We start from the raw sequence: 20,581 nt of genomic DNA on the forward strand, positions 1-20,581 counted from the left end.
AGAACATCCCATCTGGAAAACTGAAATAAAGTTTATGGGGATCAAAAGATTTCAGTAACTATGTAATCATGATTATGCAGCATAATCTTAGAATTCCTAACCACATAAAACTTTAGGGATAGGTGTCATAGAGATTTCTTTGTATACCTAATGAAATTTTTTAAGTAGAGATCAGCTGATTCCTGGTAAAGCTCGAATGCTTTTTGAAATTGTATTTTTTTTTCATGATAACATCTATTTTCTTTTGATATCAAGGCTAAGAAAAGAGGATGTATCCTTCAGTATAATGCTTTCATTTGGTGGGCAGGATGCAAGTGAGAACTAAAGGTTAATTGAGAGTTGCTTTATAAGGGGAATGATTGGTTTCACTGGGGAGGTGAGAGAAAAGTGTTATTTCACTTTGGCAGCATAGCAGAAAAGAATTCAGAAAGATTCTATTAAGGAAGAAAAAATGGACAGCCTAAGATGCTTATGAAAGGAGAACTTCTCCATGCATTCTTTAGATGTTTTCATTCACCACAATTGGGAAAAAAAAACCTTGTGGTGATTCATAGTGTATTTAATTTACATAATAGAAGTTTCTTGATTTGAATCTAACTTCAGAAAATTATGTGGGAAGTTAATAATGTATTCCAATACTTCTCATATATTTGTCAAGTTTAAAAGCCCTCTTTTGATTTCAGATAGGTGTGAAGCAGCTTTTAAGGTGTACTCCTGTCGCACATAAAGAGAGATTGCCTCATTAAGCATCAATGCAGGTGGTCAGTGTAGGGTATGATTGTAAAGCAGGAACAAGGAAGTATAAAAATAGCCTCTAATGCCCTCATATGGTTTACTAGTAATAATTATATTTGGAAACATCACAGTTACACACACACACACACACATATATATATATGGATCAAGTCAATTGGGAGGTAAGTTTGAATGGAGCAAAACTGGAGGAAGTAAAGTATTTTAGATATCTGGGAGTGGATCTGGCAGCGGATGGAACCATGGAAGCGGAAGTGGATCATAGGGTGGGGGAGGGGGCGAAAATCCTGGGAGCCTTGAAGAATGTGTGGAAGTCGAGAACATTATCTCGGAAAGCAAAAATGGGTATGTTTGAAGGAATAGTGGTTCCAACAATGTTGTATGGTTGCGAGGCGTGGGCTATGGATAGAGTTGTGCGCAGGAGGATGGATGTAATGGAAATGAGATGTTTGAGGACAATGTGTGGTGTGAGGTGGTTTGATCGAGTAAGTAACGTAAGGGTAAGAGAGATCTGTGGAAATAAAAAGAGCGTGGTTGAGAGAGCAGAAGAGGGTGTTTTGAAATGGTTTGGGCACATGGAGAGAATGAGTGAGGAAAGATTGACCAAGAGGATATATGTGTCGGAGGTGGAGGGAACGAGGAGAAGTGGGAGACCAAATTGGAGGTGGAAAGATGGAGTGAAAAAGATTTTGAGTGATCGGGGCCTAAACATGCAGGAGGGTAAAAGGCACACAAGGAATAGAGTGAATTGGAACAATGTGGTATACCTGGGTCGACGTGCTGTCAATGGATTGAATCAGGGCGTGTGAAGCATCTGGGGTAAACCATGGAAAGATCTGTGGGGCCTGGATGTGGAAAGGGAGCTGTGGTTTCAGTGCATTATACATGACAGCTAGAGACTGAGTGTGAACGAATGTGGCCTTTGTTGTCTTTTCCTAGCGCTACTTCACGCATATGCGGGGGAGGGGGTTGTTATTTCATGTGTGGTGGGTTGGCGATGGGAATGATTAAAGGCAGACAGTATGAATTATGTGCATGTGTATATATGTATATGTCTGTGTGTGTATATATATATGTATATGTTGAGATGTATAGGTATGTATATTTGCGTGTGTGGACGTGTATGTATATACGTGTGTATGTGGGTGGGTTGGGCCATTCTTTCGTCTGTTTCCTTGCGCTACCTCGCTAACATGGGAGACAGTGACAAAGCAAAATAAAAAAGAATAAAAAATATGTTAATATATTAATTATTACACTTTGTCACTGTCTCCCACATTAGCGAGGTAGTACAAGGAAACAGACAAAAGAATTGCCCAATCCACCCACATACACATTTATAAACATAAATGCCCACACACGCACATATACATACCTATACATTTCAAAGTATACATACATGTACAAATTCATACATGCTGCCTTCATCCATTCCCACCGCCACCTAGCCGCACATGAAAATGGCACCCCCTTCCCCCCGCATATGTACGAGGTAGCACTAGGAAAAGACAACAAAGGCCACATTCGTTTACATAGTCTCTAGCTGTCATGTGTAATGCACTGAAACCACAGCTCCCTTTCCACACCCAGGCCCCACAAAACTTTCCATGGTTTACCCCAGACGTTTCTCATGTCTTGGTTCAATCCACTGACAGCACGTTGACCCCGGTATACCACATTGTTCCAATTCACTCTATTTCTTGCACACCTTTCACCCTCTTGTATGTTCAGGCCGCGATCACTCAAAATCTTTTTCACTCCATCCTTCCACCTCCGATTTGGTCTACCACTTCTCTTCGTTCCCTCCACCTCTGACACATGTATCCTCTGTCAATCCTTCTTCTTTCATTCTCTCTATGGCCCAAACCATTTTAGGACACCCTCTTCTGCTCTCTCAACCACACTCTTTTTATTACCACACATCTCTCTTACCCCTTTCATTACTTACTCAATCAAATCACCTCACACCACATATTGTCCTCAAACATCTCATATCCAACATATCCACCCTTATCCGCACAACCCTATGCCTCGCAACCATATAACATTATTGGAACCACTATTCCTTCAAACATACCCAATTTTGCTCTCCGAGATAATGTTCTCCACACATTCTTTAATGCTCTCAGAACCTCCTCCTCCACCGTGTGACTCACTTCTGCTTTCATGGTTCCATCCGCTGCCATATCCACTCCCAGATATCTAAAATACTTCACTTCCTCCAGTTTTTCTCCATTCAAACTTACCTCCCAATTTACTTGTCCCTCAACCCTACTGAACCTAATAACCTTGCTCTTATTCATATTTATCCTCAGCTTTCTTCTTTCACACACTTTACCATTCTCAGTCATTAGCTTTTGCAGTTTCTTACCTGAATGAGCCGCCAGCACTGTATCATCAGCGAAGAACAACTGACTCACTTCCCAAGCCCTCTGCTCCACAAAAGACTGCATACTTGCCCCTATCTCCAAAACTCTCGCATTCACCTCCCTAACAACCCCATCCATAAACAAATTAAACAACCATGGAGACATCACGCACCCCCGCCACAGACTGACATTCACTTGGAACCAATCATTTTCCTCTCTTCTTATTCGTACAAAAATACCTTATGTCCTCGATAAAAACTTTTCATCGCTTCTAGGAACTTACCTCCCACACCATATACCATTCTTTCACACATATACATACATATGCATATCATCATATACATACATATACATACACATACACAGACATTACATGCAGACACCTGTACATATTCATATTTGCTTGCCTTCGTCCTTTCCTGTCGCTACCTTGCCCCATACGAAAACAGCATCGCTATCCCCTGCTTCATTGAGGTAGTGCCAGGAATACAGACAAAAAGGCCCCATTCGTTCATACTCAGTCTCTAGCTGTCATGTGTAATGGATTGAAACTATAGTTCTCTAATCCACATCCAAGCGACTAAAAGGGGAGGGAATGGGTGGCTAGAAATCCTCCACTCCCGTTTTTTACTTTTCAAAAAAGGAACAGAGTAGGGGGCCAAATGAAGATATTCCATCTTAAGGTTCAGTCCTATTTTCTTAACTCTACCTCGCTGATGCAGGAAATGGTGAATATATATGATATATTTTTTTTTTCACACTATTCACCATTTCCTACATTAGCAAGGTAGCGTTAAGAACAGAGGACTAATCCTTTGAGGGAAATCCTCACTTGGCCCCCTTCTCTGTACCTTCTTTTGGAAAATTGAAAATTAGAGGGGAGGATATCCAGCCCCCTGCTCCCTCCCCTTTCAGTCGCCTTCTATGACACGCAGGGAATATGTGGAAAGTATTCTTTCTCCCCTATCCCCAGGGAATAAATGAATAAAGAGGATATATATATATATATATATATATATATATATATATATATATATATATATATATATATATATATATATATATATATATATATTTTTTTTTTTTTTTTCATACTATTTGCTATTTCCCGCGATAGCGAGGTAGCGTTAAGAACAGAGGACTGGGCCTTTGAGGGAATATCCTCACCTGGCCCTCTTCTCTGTTCCTTCTTTTGGGAAAAAAAAAAAAAAAAAAAAATGAGAGGGGAGGATTTCCAGCCCCCCGCTCCCTTCCCTTTTAGTCGCCTTCTACGACACGCAGGGAATACGTGGGAAGTATTCTTTCTCCCCTATCCCCAGGGAATATATATATATATATATAGAGGGTTAGGGAAAATGATTTGGTAAACAGAGAAGAGGTAGTAAAAGCTTTGCGGAAGATGAAAGCCGGCAAGGCAGCAGGTTTGGATGGTATTGCAGTGGAATTTATTAAAAAAGGGGGTGACTGTATTGTTGACTGGTTGGTAAGGTTATTTAATGTATGTATGACTCATGGTGAGGTGCCTGAGGATTGGCGGCATGCGTGCATAGTGCCATTGTACAAAGGCAAAGGGGATAAGAGTGAGTGCTCAAATTACAGAGGTATAAGTTTGTTGAGTATTCCTGGTAAATTATATGGGAGGGTATTGATTGAGAGGGTGAAGGCATGTACAGAGCATCAGATTGGGGAAGAGCAGTGCGGTTTCAGAAGTGGTAGAGGATGTGTGGATCAGGTGTTTGCTTTGAAGAATGTATGTGAGAAATACTTAGAAAAGCAAATGGATTTGTATGTAGCATTTATGGATCTGGAGAAGGCATATGATAGAGTTGATAGAGATGCTCTGTGGAAGGTATTAAGAATATATGGTGTGGGAGGCAAGTTGTTAGAAGCAGTGAAAAGTTTTTATCGAGGATGTAAGGCATGTGTACGTGTAGGAAGAGAGGAAAGTGATTGGTTCTCAGTGAATGTAGGTTTGCGGCAGGGGTGTGTGATGTCTCCATGGTTGTTTAATTTGTTTATGGATGGGGTTGTTAGGGAGGTAAATGCAAGAGTCCTGGAAAGAGGGGCAAGTATGAAGTCTGTTGGGGATGAGAGAGCTTGGGAAGTGAGTCAGTTGTTGTTCGCTGATGATACAGCGCTGGTGGCTGATTCATGTGAGAAACTGCAGAAGCTGGTGACTGAGTTTGGTAAAGTGTGTGGAAGAAGAAAGTTAAGAGTAAATGTGAATAAGAGCAAGGTTATTAGGTACAGTAGGGTTGAGGGTCAAGTCAATTGGGAGGTGAGTTTGAATGGAGAAAAACTGGAGGAAGTGAAGTGTTTTAGATATCTGGGAGTGGATCTGTCAGCGGATGGAACCATGGAAGCGGAAGTGGATCATAGGGTGGGGGAGGGGGCGAAAATTTTGGGAGCCTTGAAAAATGTGTGGAAGTCGAGAACATTATCTCGGAAAGCAAAAATGGGTATGTTTGAAGGAATAGTGGTTCCAACAATGTTGTATGGTTGCGAGGCGTGGGCTATGGATAGAGTTGTGCGCAGGAGGATGGATGTGCTGGAAATGAGATGTTTGAGGACAATGTGTGGTGTGAGGTGGTTTGATCGAGTAAGTAACGTAAGGGTAAGAGAGATGTGTGGAAATAAAAAGAGCGTGGTTGAGAGAGCAGAAGAGGGTGTTTTGAAATGGTTTGGGCACATGGAGAGAATGAGTGAGGAAAGATTGACCAAGAGGATATATGTGTCGGAGGTGGAGGGAACGAGGAGAAGAGGGAGACCAAATTGGAGGTGGAAAGATGGAGTGAAAAAGATTTTGTGTGATCGGGGCCTGAACATGCAGGAGGGTGAAAGGAGGGCAAGGAATAGAGTGAATTGGAGTGATGTGGTATACAGGGGTTGACGTGCTGTCAGTGGAGTGAATCAAGGCATGTGAAGCGTCTGGGGTAAACTATGGAAAGCTGTGTAGGTATGTATATTTGCGTGTGTGGACGTGTGTATGTACATGTGTATGGGGGGGGGGGGTTGGGCCATTTCTTTCGTCTGTTTCCTTGCGCTACCTCGCAAACGCGGGAGACAGCGACAAGGTATTAAAAAAAAAATATATATATATATATATATATATATATATATATATATATATATATCTTTCTTTTTCTTTCAAACTATTTGCCATTTCCCGCATTAGCGAGGTAGCATTAAGAACAGAGGACTGGGCCTTTGAGGGAATATCCTCACCTGGCCCCCTTCTCTGTTCCTTCTTTTGTAAAATCAAAAAAAAAAAAAGAGAGGGGAGGATTTCCAGCCCCACGCTCCCTCCCCTTTTAGTCGCCTTCTACGACACGCAGGGAATACGTGGGAAGTATTCTTTCTCCCCTATGTCCTCCTATATATATATATATATATATATATATATATATATATATATATATATATATACATAGGGTGGGAGAGGGGGTGAAAGTTCTGGAAGCATTGAAAGATGTGTGGAAGGCGAGAACGTTATCTCAGAAAGCAAAAATGGGTATTTTGAAGGAATGGTGGTTCCAACAAAGTTATATGGTTGCGAGGCATGGGCTGTAGATAGAGTTGTGTGGAGGAGGGTGGATGTGCTGGAAATGAGATGTTTGAGGACAATATGTGGTATGAGGTGGTTTGATCGAGTAAGTAATGAAAGGGTAAGAGAGACATGTGGTAATAAAAAGAGTGTGGTTGAGAGAGCAGAAGAGGGTGTTTTGAAAAGGTTTGGTCACATGGAGAGAATGAGTGAGGAAAGATTGACCAAGAGGATATGTGTCAGAGGTGGAGGGAACGAGGAGAAGTGGGAGACCAAATTGGAGGTGGAAAGATGGAGCTAAAAAGATTTTGAGTGATTGGGGCCTGAACATGCAGGAGTGTGAAAGGCATGCAAGGAATAGAGTGAATTGGAACGATGTGATATACCTGGGTCGACATTTCACTCTATTCGTTTTACGCCTTTCACCCTCCTGCATGTTCAGGCCCCGATCACTCAAAATCATTTTCACTCCATCTTTCCATGTCCAATTTGGTCTCCCACTTCTCGTTACCCCCACCTTTGACACATATCCTCTTGGTCAATCTTTCCTTTTTCATTCTCTTCATGTGACCAAACCATTTCAAAACACCCTCTTCTGCTCTCTCGACCACACTCTTTTTATTACCACACTTCTCTGTTACCCTATTATTACTTACTCAATCAAACCCCCTCACACCACATATTGTCCTCAAACATCTCATTTCCAGCACATCCACCCTCCTCCACTCAACTCTATCCATAGCCCATGCTTCACAACCATATAACATTGTTGGAACCACTATTCCTTCAAACATACCCATTTTTGCTTTCCGAGATAATGTTCTCGACTTCCACACATTCTTCAACGCTCCGAGAACTTTCGCCCCCTCCCCCACCCTATTATTCACTTCCGCTTCCATGATTCCATCCGCTGCCAAATCCACTCCCAGATATCTAAAACACCACTTCCTACAGTTTTTCTCCATTCAAACTTACCTCCCAGTTGACTTGTCCCTCAACCCTACTGTACCTAATAACCTTGCTCTTATTCACATTTACTCTCAGCTTTCTTCTTTCACACCCTTTACCAAACTCAGTCACCAGCTTCTGCAGTTTCTCACATGAATCAGACACCAGCGCTGTATCATCAGCAAACAACAACTGACTCACTTCCCAAGTTCTTTCATTCACAACTGACTGCATACATGCCCCTCTTCCCAAAACTCTTGCATTCACCTCCCTAACAACCCCATCCATAAACAAATTAAACAACCATGGAGACATCACACACCCCTGCCGCAAACCTACATACGCTGATAACCAATCACTTTCCTCTCTTCCTACAGGTACACATGCCTTGCATCCTCGATAAAAACTTTTCACTGCTTCTAACAACTTTCCTCCCACACCATATATTCTTAATACCTTCCACAGAGGATCTCTATCAACTCTATCATATGCCTTCTCCAGATCCATAAATGCCACATACAAATCCATTTGCTTTTCTAAGTATTTCTCACATACATTCTTCAAAGCAAACACCTGATCCACAAACCTTCTACCACTTCTGAAACCACACTGCTCTTCGCCAGTCTGATGCTCTGTGCATGCCTTCACCCTCTCAATCAATACCCTCCCATATAATTTCCCAGGAATACTAAACAAAGTTATACCTCTGTAATTTGAGCACTCACTTTTATCCCCTTTGCCTCTGTACAATGGCACTGTGCAAGCATTCTGCCAATCCTCAGGCACCTCACCATGAGTCATACATACATTAAATAACCTTACCAACCAGTCTATAATACAGTCACCCCATTTTTTAATAAATTCCACTGCAATACTATCCAAACCCGCTGCCTTGCCGGCTTTCATCTTCTGCAAAGCATTTACTGCCTCTTCTCTGTTTACCAAAGCATTTTCCCTAACCCTCTCACTTTGCACACCACCTCAACCAAAACACCCTATATCTGCCACACTATTTTCAAACACATTCAACAAACCATCTCCTTCTCACATCACCACTACTTGTTATCACCTCCCCATTAACCCCCTTCACTGAAGTTCCCATTTGTTCCTTTGTCTTACGTACTTTATTTACCTCCTTCCAAAACATCTTTCTTTTTTATTATTTTATCTTATTTTGCTTTGTCGCTGTTTCCCGTGTTAGCAAGGTAGCGCACAGAAACAGATGAAAGAATGGCCCAACCCATCCACATACACATGAATACACATACACGTCCATACACGCACACATACATACCTATACATCTCAACATATACATATATATACACACACAGACATATACATATATACACATGCACATAATTCATAGTCTGCCTTTATTTATTCCCATCGCCACCCCGCCACACATAACAACCCCCTCCCCCCTCGTGTGCACGAGGTAGCGCTAGGAAAAGACAATAAAGGCCACATTCGTTCACACTCAGTCTCTAGCTGTCATGTAATAATGTCATGTAATAAAAAAAATCTTTTTATTCTCCATAAAATTTAATGATACTCTCTCACCCCAACTCTCATTTGCCCTCTTTTTCACCTCTTGCACCTTTCTCTTGACCTCCTGCCTCTTTCTTTTATACGTCTCCCACTCATGTGCAGTTTTTCCCCCGCAAAAATTGTCCAAATGCCTCTCTCTTCTCTTTCACTAATACTCTTACTTCTTCATCCCACCACTCACTACCCTTTCTAATCTGCCCACCTCCCACGCTTCTCATGCCACAAGCATCTTTTGCGCAAGCCATCACTGCTTCCCTAAATACATCCCATTCCTCCCCCACTCCCCTTATGTCCTTTGTTCTCACCTTTTTCCATTCTGTACTCAGTCTCTCCTAGTACTTCCTCACACAAGTCTCCTTCCCAAGCTCACTCACTCTCACCAGTCTTTTCATCTCAACATTCTCTCTTCTTTTCTGAAAACCTCTACAAATCTTCACCTTTGCCTCCACAAGATAATGATCAGCCATCCCTCCAGTTGCACCTCTCAGCACATTAACATCCAGGAGTCTCTCTTTTGCGCGCCTATCAATTAACACGTAATCCAACAACGTTCTCTGGCCATCTCTCCTACTTACATACGTATACTTATGTATATCTCTCTTTTTAAACCAGGTATTCCCAATCACCAGTCCTTTTTCTGCACATAAATCTACAAGCTCTTCACTATTCCCATTTACAATGCTGAACATCCGATGTACACCAGTTATTCCCTCAACTGCCACATTACTCACCTTTGCATTCAAATCACCCATCACTATAACCCGGCCTCGTGTATCAAAACTACCAACACACTCACTCAGCTGCTCCCAAAACACTTGCCTTTCATGATCTTTTTTCTCATGCCCAGGTGCATAATCACCCATCTCTCCATCCACTTTCAGTTTTACCCATATCAGTCTAGTGTTTACTTTCTTACACTCTATCACATACTCCCACCACTCCTGTTTCAGGAGTAGTGCTACTCCTTCCCTTGCTCTTTTCCTCTCACTAACCCCTGACTTTACTGCCAAGACATTCCCAAACCACTCTTCCCCTTTACCCTTGAGCTTTGTTTCACTCAGAGCCAAAACATCCAGGTTCCTTTCCTCAAACATACAACCTATCTCTCCTTTTTTCTCACCTTGGTTGCATCCACACACATTTAGACACCCCAGTCTGAGCCTTCGAGGAGGCACTCCCTGCATGACTCCTTCTTCTGTTTCCCCTTTTAGAAAGTTATAATACAAGGAGGGGAGGGTTTCCACCCCCTGCTCCCATCCCCTTTAGTCGCCTTCTTCGACACGTGAGGAATGCGCGGGAAGTATTCTTTCTTCCCTATCCCCACTAGGGAATGTGAAGCGTTTGTGGTAAACCATGGAAAGTTTTGTGGGGCCTGGATGTGGAAAGGGAGCTGTGGTTTTGGTGCCCTACACATGACAGCTTGAGACTGAGTGTTAACAAATGTGGCCTATGTTGTCCTTTCCTAGTGCTACCTCGCAGGGGGATTGGGGATGCTACTTCATGTATGGCGGGGTGGCGACAGGAATGAATAAAGGCAACATGTATGAATTATGTGCATGTGTATGTATGTTTATGTCTGTGTATGTATGTATATGTATACGTTGAAATGTATAGGTATGTATATGTGCATGTGTGGGTGTCTATGTATATACATGTGTATTTCTGTGGGTTGGGCCGTTCTTTTGTCTGTTTCCTTGCGCTACCTCACTTACACGGGAGACAGCGACAAAGTATAGTAAATGAATAAATGATATATACATATACAGGTTGAACATCCCTAATCAAAAAATCCAGAATCCCAATTGCTCTCAAAATCTGAAACTTTTTGAGTGGCGACTAAGCATTTTTTTCATTGTATTAATGGTATTTCCTATTTTTTTTTTTACTGTTATGTACTTTTGTATGAATAAGTGTAAGAAAATGATTGCTTATCAGTAGCATATGAATTCAGAGTCGGGAATGAAGGTGATGCCAAACAACCACAGATTGTCCACATCTGCAGCTGAGGTTGTGGCACCTTAGCTTTCTGATGATTCACTGTTACTCAAACTTTGTTTCATTTGCAAAATTATTAAAGATATTGCATGAATTTCCTTCAGGCTCTGTGTATAAGGTGTATATGAAACTTAAATTGATTTTGTGTTTAGACTTGGGTCCCATCCCCAAGATATCTCATTATGTATATGCAATTATTCCAAAATCCAAAACACTTCTGGACTCAGGCATTTCGGATAAGGGATACTCAACCTGTATTTGCTGATAACCACACTAGTTCATTATACTAGAGGGCTACTGTAACTGAAGTACTGAAAAATCTGATTTCCTGAACATAGTGAATATTCTTCAGAATTCTAGATTTTTCCGATGATTTATGTTTCTTAATTCATGAAGAATTTGTAATCATCACAAACTTCACAAAGTGCTTTTACAATTCATGAAGGAAACATATGACTACTGAGGTGATGACTTAAGGTGTGAGGATGACCTGGCTCAGACCAGACCGAGAACCAAATGTCACTGCACTTATCAATTTCAAATTTCTTAGGTCTCATAACTGCTAAAATCTACAATCCCTAAATCTACTAATGTAATTTACATAATGCTGCTGTACAGGTATGTACATGATGTATTTTATACACGGGTACATATACTTGATTAACATCCTGGTTCTGATCCTGAAGACTGAAACTTTAGATAAAATGAAGTTAATTAAAGTTAAACTTCACGCAAAAATAGGGGTTATGCTCTTGGTTCTGCAGGAACCCCTTTCAAGACTAACTAATTTTATTTACGCTTCTTAAATGCACCACCAGAAACACAAATGTAATATTTTAAACTATGTACTGTACCATTTATACATACACAGTGTTTAACTTAGCTGTTCTTAACATATATAAACCATAGTTAACCTGGTATGCCCACCTTAGGCTGAGCGCAACTGAACAACTTTGTCTTCCTCAGTCACTATCCACTGCATAACATGTACATTTGGGTCAAAAACTATTGATAATAAGGAACTATATTGTAATAATAATTTATTAACTTTATTAGTTAGTATGTGCAATTGGTCTTTGGCAGCTATGGTAACTCATTGTCTAGCTGTGGGCTCTGTCTTTACAGGGAGTACAATTCCATTTAAGTTTGGCCGTAAGTATTGTTACCTGCCTGCAGCACTTCTTGCTGATATTTTGCTTAGTTTCATATAGAAAGGAGATATTGCATAATTTATTTTTTATGTAATAGTTTTCTTAGCAACACTTCAGTTGACATCAGTAAGGCCACTACCTTAAAAATTTTGATATCATTTGGGTAGGTGACAAAAGACTTAACATTAATTTTATTCAAGTCTTGCACTAGGTTTTTACCATAAAAAAAAATCTTGATAAAGTGATGTAATAAACAGATATGATCACTGCTATATCTTCTATTCCCTGCTGAAATGTGTTCTTAGTTACAGGAGTTGTCAGTAGTTGGGGACGGGGTGGCGGGTACCAAAGCATTTGATATGATGGCCTTAGGAATGTTAACTGTAGTCTTACTGAGCACGTTAACATGAAATTGATATGTAGAAAACCTTTCTATACATAATAGTGCAAAGCATAAACAAGAGGTAGTAGAGGTAAGTAAGAGCACATAATGGCTCTGTTTATTAATGAAATATTTCTGAAGTTATGGAATTTTTTTCTGTAAAATGTAAAAAGTATAGATGATTGAAAACAGTTTCCATGTGGAGGTGTTGTTTGGGCTACCTTGAAATTTAACTGTGGACAAACATATTATTTAAAGAAAAAAGCATTAAGAGTGATTAACAATGTTTAGATGAATGATGTGTAGCTGTATATGTTCCAGCCATCTTGACTCAGCACTAGTGCTTTCATTATCCTTATTCTTCTTCTTCTTCTTCTTATTTTTATAATTATTATTATTCATTCTTGGGATAGGGGAGAAAGAAAGCTTCCCATGTATTCCCTGTGGCTGTAAAAGGTGACTAAAAGGGGAGGGAGTGAGGGCTGAAAATCCTCCCCTCCAGTTTTTGATTTTCCAAAAGAAGGAACAGAGAATGGGGCTCAGTCCTCTGTTCTTAACGCTACCTCGCTAACGCAGGAAATGGTGAATATGTATGAAACGAAAGAATTATTATTATTCTTTCATTATCTTTATTGTTCTTATTATTCTCATAACTACTTTTTTCCAAAGGCTATATATGATAGTGCAAACATTTTTATTGGCATTGATAATCCATGCTATAAATGCTATAAACATTTTAGCATTTGTTTATATTTAGATGCTGTAATTGCATTTTGGATTTTCTGTTTGATTAATGATACTAAGAAAAAGAGAACATTGAACAGGATGATGTTGAATAAGTTTTACCTGCTTTGTATGACACACACAATGAGAGATGTGTACACAGCGAATTACATGCAACAGCTAATGATTTTGATGCTCCTGCAGCTCATGTTAGGCAGGTGGGGTAGGTGACGTTCTCATCATGATACCACAGGAGTATGATGCTGCATGGTGTCATGAATAGGTTGACAAATTTGGATCACCTTGTATTTTTTTCTGAATCTCACAGAATTTGTTAATTCACACCACAACCAATGTATTAATGTGCAAGATCTGGTCACTGTGTGGTATGATGGATTTTGATCGCAATCCGTTATATTTTCTCCCATTGCCCAAAAAATTATGTTGGGCATTCTGGTGCAAGCAATAACAGATAGTTGCTGAAATATGCCAAATTCCGAATTAAGAATTAGTATCAAGGTAAACTGGGTGTGGCATTAATATCTGACAGGTATAACAGATTGCATGACAGCATTGCAGTATACACAATACAGGACTGCTATTTAAAAAAGGGCATCTGTTAAATGATTCCATTAGATTGATGCTTTACTTGCATCGAACCAGTGCTGCATTACAGCTCTTGGTGTCAAGCTTCCAAACAACTGGGATTCTGTATAGCCATAGACAAAGATCTTTTTTAGAGTGTATGTACATCTGAGACATTTTAGGCTAACTCCACTTTTGTTGGACTTCAGGTAATTGCTGAAGCTGTGAGAACAGTTGTCTCAATGTCTTCACCTTACAACATCTCATATGCTTAGATGGTTGAACACCACCATCATCATAAGATTCTCTGACAAAAGAGAGAATGGTGTTATCTTCATAGAAATTACCTCCTGAATGCTTGCTGAGGTACAATAGCAGAGTCTAATTAAGAGTTCTACAGTTTTTGTCTAGGTTGTCACGGTTATGTTCCATAATATAAATTACAAGGGCCTCACCTGTAACACATGAAGATAGGTAACTAAAATTATACAGATATTTCTTGAAAATGTAAATAAATAAAAAATGTCAGGTAAATGCTACACCCTGTATATATCAGACTCCAACTGCTTGAGGTCACTCTCAGTGAAAAGTCACCTGAGCTGAGGCTTTATCACTATCAGTTGATGAAAGGAAGTACAGTCTTGTTGAGGAATTGCTTGGTCCAAGGGAGTCAGATTTTTCCTTGCTTTTGAATATAGTTCAGCCTTAAAGCTGCAGGAGATCCATTAAAAGGGTCTGAAGGTTATATTTAACAATGATTGTAAGTATATGTTTGATTACTTATTTGATATGTGAGTGCATACATTTACAAGAAGGTATGATAATGGATATTTGTTAAAGTTTTGCCAGTGCTGATAGGAAAATTAAGATAGAAAATGTAGCGCCAATTGATTCATGTGGACGCTTTGCTCTGGCTAATGTGATACATGAGCATGGAATGTGGATCTGTAACACTCGCATAACTGTTGAAGTGCATGGTGTTTGAATATTTTTTTTTCATCTTTTAGATATTATGATAATTGGATGATATGAAATGAAGTTAGATAAACTTTTAAGAAAAGAATGGTGAAGTTCAACTCATGAATGAGAATAGTTGACGATGGGATGGATATGATTAGAAAGACAAAATGTCTTCTCTTGGGTCACCTTATTTGTGAGAAATGGTATATTGGATGGTGTTCGTATTGAAACCTTGGAATTGTTGTTTAAGGTGTTTTGTTTGTTGTGATTTGTTTTGAAATTTTTATCAAATAATGAATAATATACATATATTTTACTTCATTGATTGTGCACTTTGTATATATTAACAGTGGAAGATAACTTACAAAAAAAGTTAATCAAGTGTAATCTGGTATGATACTTAGAAATATTTTGTGTCATCTTGCTACAGAAATATATACTGTAATCTTTATGTAATTTTAGAAAATACTTTTGAAGTCGTATATTATTTCACAAGTTTGTGTGCACTACAGCCAGAGGACACGCGTGAAATACTTTCAATACAGTTTACTTATTACTTCAATGAATGATTTAATTGGGCCTTTGTCAGCGTTCATCATGCAAGACAGGAGCAGGTATCACCCAGAAATTAGCTTGACTCTGTAATAATGAAATACAGAATAGCTGAACTTTAATGGTGAGAGTGCAGAAAGCAGAGTTTCAGAATTTAGACGTTACTGGATTTCATGTTAAAAGAAAATATTTACATATATAGATATGGGAAATTATTGTTATGATGAATGTAACAGTACTGTGCCTGGACAGCTTTGAAACACTTAGGGAAAAATTTCATATTTCTTGCACTCCTCAAAAACTTATATGAATCCTTTGTGACTTTTCTAAAGGAGTGAATAATGAAGAAGTGGATTATAAACTTCATGTAAGTAGATAGCAGGAAAAATTTACTTTTATTTCAGATAATTATCTTAGTAATCTACTTTAAAATGATTTTGATAGCAGGATAGCATGACTGTGTACAGGATTAAGGGTAGTGGCCTTAGAAGGTCCATACCACTTTAGTGACCAAAGAAGATGCTTTTCTGTATGATGACCCCAAGAGACACTTTCTTGCCTGTATTATTTCTCGAGAATATGCTTGCTCGTGTGGTAACCCAAGGATGTGCTTTCTTGTTTGATGACCCCAAATGAAAACAAGTGTTTGCATGAATGATGGCCTCAAAAGGTGTTTTGCTGAATTGTGATTTCAGAAGATGCTTGGCTGTGTTTGCCTGTATGGTGACCTCCGAGGGTGCTTGCCTATATGATGACTCTAAGAGCTTGCCTGTATGGTGACCCAAGAACGTGCTTGCCTTTTTGTGACTCCCATAATGTGGTTGATTGTTTGGGTGACCCCCAAGGTCCTTGCATGTAGGGTAACTTTAGAAGGTACTTCTTTGTATGATGACTCCAAAAGATGCATGCCTACATGGTAACCCCAGAAGAGTCCTGCCTATATGGTGATCCCTGGAGATGCTTTTCTTTATGGTGATTTCAGAATGTACTTACCTTTGCGGGAGAATGCCTTTATGGTGACTTTATGTTTGTATGGTGACCCTAGAAAGTTCTTGTCCTTATAGTGACTCCAGAAGGTGCATGGCAGTATTGTCATACACCTGATCCACCATGTAAATGAGAATGGAGTTAAAAGTCATCGATATATAGTTTAGGAAATAAGTAACAAACCTCAAATTTACAGGTGTTTCTCCCTCTATGTATTCAGTTATTCAAGGATTGATTATTTTTAAGTGGGTGTAGAATTAAGTTATTGAATATGGTGCACACTGTAACTCTGTGTTTTTGATTTGATGATAAAAAATTTAGGAAAAGAGGAATTGCATTTGAAAGGTTGCTGAGTATCGCTTGGAACCATAAATGTGAAGTTGAGCTTTTTTGTTGAGTACTGGTACAACTTGAAATCATTTATAGTTTAATGTGACATGAAATGCAAACTTATGGTGGATGGAAGTATTTGCTTTTCCAACTTTATATTACTTTGGTTTCTTTGGTTTTAATCTTTGTGATGATACTGTTGTGTCGTGTAACTGTGTGTAACATTTTTAAAATCATTCATCGTAATGACCAGATGAGAAAGTTTTACATAATTTCCATTGTTTTTGACATTGGTGTTGTATGTAATAATATTGCTTGATGTCACAGAAATTGAAATGATCCAGAAAGTATAAGCTACACTTGTTCCCACATAATTTCAAAACTTAAATATGCTCATTTTATGCCAACAGAATGCTCATACGTAATGGCAACTCAGCCTTCATATACCTTCAAGATATTACTCATGAAACTGCTGTTCTCAGGATTAATAGTGAGGCCCAAGTTTTATATAGGATCACAGTGACCTCAACATAGATTTGTTGATGATACTAGGAGGACCTTTTAGTTAGGTTACCAGCTGACCCACACTTTGTGCAGGGCCAGAAATTTTTTACATTTGAGATCGTTTTCCTACAACCATAACTGCAAACATACTGTGCTCATTACTGATTGAAATGAAAGAACTCATTATGAGGTGAGTGTCTAGAGGTTCAGGCTGATAAAAAGGTATACCTCAAATATAGTTTCATGCTTTCTCTCCCTTGTGGAGAATGTCAAAAGATTTCCCCCATAATTTTTGAAGGGCAGGAATGCACATACATATACTTAGATACTCTCCTATTGTATTTGACTCAAATTGTAATCGTTTATGTAATTCTTGCACATTGATGTTTTTTACGTTGTATACTAGCGCTGTGAAACTTACAGTGCCATAGGTTACTTGATTTCTTAATTCATTTACCACTACAAAACATGATTTAAAAAAAAATTACAGATCACATTAATTTATTTAAATTCATAATTAATTTACCTCCAAATATCACTAGTGTGCTTCTGTTGTGTTCATACACAGAGCATAGGTCGCCAAGGACGAACAAAGATCTCCCATTCTAGTTTAATTCTACATGTAAGAGATTCACTTGAAAATTGCCTGTTTCAAACCCTGGGTGCTAGCAATGGTTGCCAAAAAGTTTGTCATGAACCAAGTGTCTTTTTGTTTAACACTTGGATGGGCTGGAGCCATGTATTTGTTAAATATTGAGTAGATTTTCACAGAACATTAAAGGGGCTTTCTGGTAATATTGTTTGAGGATTTCCATTGTGCCAGAGTACTGCTTGAAGAAAGCCAGTCCAGGTTAATTATTTAGTGATCTTGTACTTCTTTTCCACAAATCACAAATATTTAAATCATTAAATTCATTACAAAACTAAGCAGCATTGTTGTAGAAAATGTATATCATTGGATTTTAAGTAAATGTTGATTGTCTTTGGTATCATTATTTAAGAATGTTTTGTGATCAATATAAAAGGAATTTTATGATTGAAAGGTTGTAGAATCCAAGGCTTTCCTCCACCACAGCTCCAGACTTTATGTTTCTAATACCTGTATTGTATTCCCAGTTTGTAATTTTGAATGATCTGTGTATTTAACCCAATATTAATGTTTACACAGTTATTTTATATTTGCAGTATATTTTCTCTAAAAATGTAGGAGTTACTTCAAAACATGTTTAAACTAACAAAAACTAAAAAAGCCGAAGGGTGGTGTGTGGCTTGATATTGTTTTAGGTGTAGGGTCCCATATGAGGCCAATTTCCATGGTGCTTCACACATTAAACAGTAAAAGATGGGTAAACACAGCACACTACCATTAACTATGTTTGCAGTTTTTTATTTATTTTTTATTATTTTGCTTTGTTAGCGAGGTAGCACAAGGAAACAGACGAAAGAATGGCCCAACCCACCCACATACACATGTATGTACATACACGTCCACACACGCAAATATACATACCTATACAACTCAATGTATACATATATATACACACACAGACATATACATATATACACATGTACATAATTCATAGTCTGCCTTTATTCATTCCCATCGCCACCTTGCCACACATGGAATAACAACTCCCTTCTCCCTCATGTGAGCGAGGTAGCGCTAGGAAAAGACAACAAAGGCCTCATTCGTTCACACTCAGTCTCTAGCTGTCATGTAATAATGCACCGAAACCACAGCTCCCTTTCCACATCCAGGCCCCACAGAACTTTCCATGGTTTACCCCAGACGCTTCACATGCCCTGGTTCAATCCATTGACAGCACGTCGACCCTGGTATACTACATCGTTCCAGTTCACTCTATTCCTTGCACGCCTTTTACCCTCCTGCATGTTCAGGCCCTGATCACTCAAAATCTTTTTCACTCCATCCCTCCACCTCCAATTTGGTCTCCCACTTCTCGTTCCCTCCACCTCTGACACATATATCCTCTAGGTCAGTCTTTCCTCACTCATTCTCTCCATGTGACCAAAACATTTCAAAACACCCTCTTCTGCTCTCTCAACCACACTCTTTTTATTACCACACATCTCTCTTACCCTTACATTACTTACTTGATCAAACCACCTCACACCACATATTGTCCTCAAACATCTCATTTCCAGCACATCCACCCTCCTGTGCACAACTCTATCCATAGCCCACACCTCGCAACCATACAACATTGTTGGAACCACTATTCCTTCAAACACACCCATTTTTGCTTTCGGAAATAATGTTTTCGACTTCCACACATTCTTCAAGGCTCCCAGAATTTTTGCCCCCTCCCCCACCCTATGATTCACTTCTGCTTCCATGGTTCCATCCGCTGCCAAATCCACTCCCAGATATCCAAAACACTTCACTTCCTCCAGTTTTTCTCCATTCAAACTTACCTCCCAGTTCACTTGACCCTCAACCCTACTGTACCTAATATTCCTTGCTATTATTCACATTTACTCTCAACTTTCTTCTTTCACACACTTTACCAAACTCAGTCACCAGCTTCTGCAGTTTCTCACATGAATCAGCCACCAGCGCTGTATCATCAGCAAACAACAAATGACTCACTTCCCAAGCTCTCTCATCCACAACAGACTGCATACTTGCCCCTCTTTCCAAAACTCTTGCATTCACCTCCCTAACAACCCCATCCATAAACAAATTAAACAACCATGGAGACATCACACACCCCTGCCGCAATCCTACATTCACTGAGAACCAATCACTTTCCTCTCTTCCTACACGTACACATGCCGTACATCCTTGATAAAAACTTTTCACTGCTTCTAACAACTTGCCTCCCACACCATATATTCTTAATACCTTCCACAGAGCATCTCTGTCAACTCTATCATATGCCTTCTCCAGATCCATAAATGCTACATACAAATCCATTTGTTTTTCTAAGTATTTCTCAGTATTTCTAAGTATTTCGCAGTTTTTAGGTGAATAAATTCAAACTGATTTTAACTAAAAAAACAAATAATTACTCTCAGACATAGGCAAACTCTACATGCAAAGGTATTCTCCATACAGCTGAGAGTGCCATTTGCCTTTTGATCTGATCCTCTGCGAATATTAATCTGATTGCATACTTCCTTCTCATTTTTCTATTTACCTAATTGTTTTCCATACATTAGCTAGGCAGCATCATGAAACATCCGTTCTCTAGCTGTCCTGTGTATGTACTGAAATCAGAGCCAAAC

At 39.2% G+C, this 20,581-nt stretch overlaps 1 protein-coding gene across 2 annotated transcripts in view; it reads left to right on the forward strand.

Moving 5' to 3' along the window:
• The window catches only part of Tbce (Tubulin-binding cofactor E), a 90,468-nt gene extending 71,721 nt beyond the window's left edge, over positions 1-18,747 (forward strand). Inside the window, exon 13 of one of the 2 annotated variants that reach the window (XM_071689875.1) lies at positions 17,239-18,747. The gene's annotated coding sequence lies outside the window, so the exon portion shown is untranslated. Of the gene's footprint in view, positions 1-683; positions 3,415-17,238 lie in introns of those variants that run through there. The other variant, XM_071689874.1, reaches the window with a different exon arrangement.
• Positions 18,748-20,581: the final 1,834 nt, after the last annotated feature.

Source organism: Panulirus ornatus, chromosome 47 (genome assembly GCF_036320965.1).
Source record: "Panulirus ornatus isolate Po-2019 chromosome 47, ASM3632096v1, whole genome shotgun sequence".
Classification (NCBI taxonomy): Eukaryota; Metazoa; Arthropoda; class Malacostraca; order Decapoda; family Palinuridae; genus Panulirus; species Panulirus ornatus.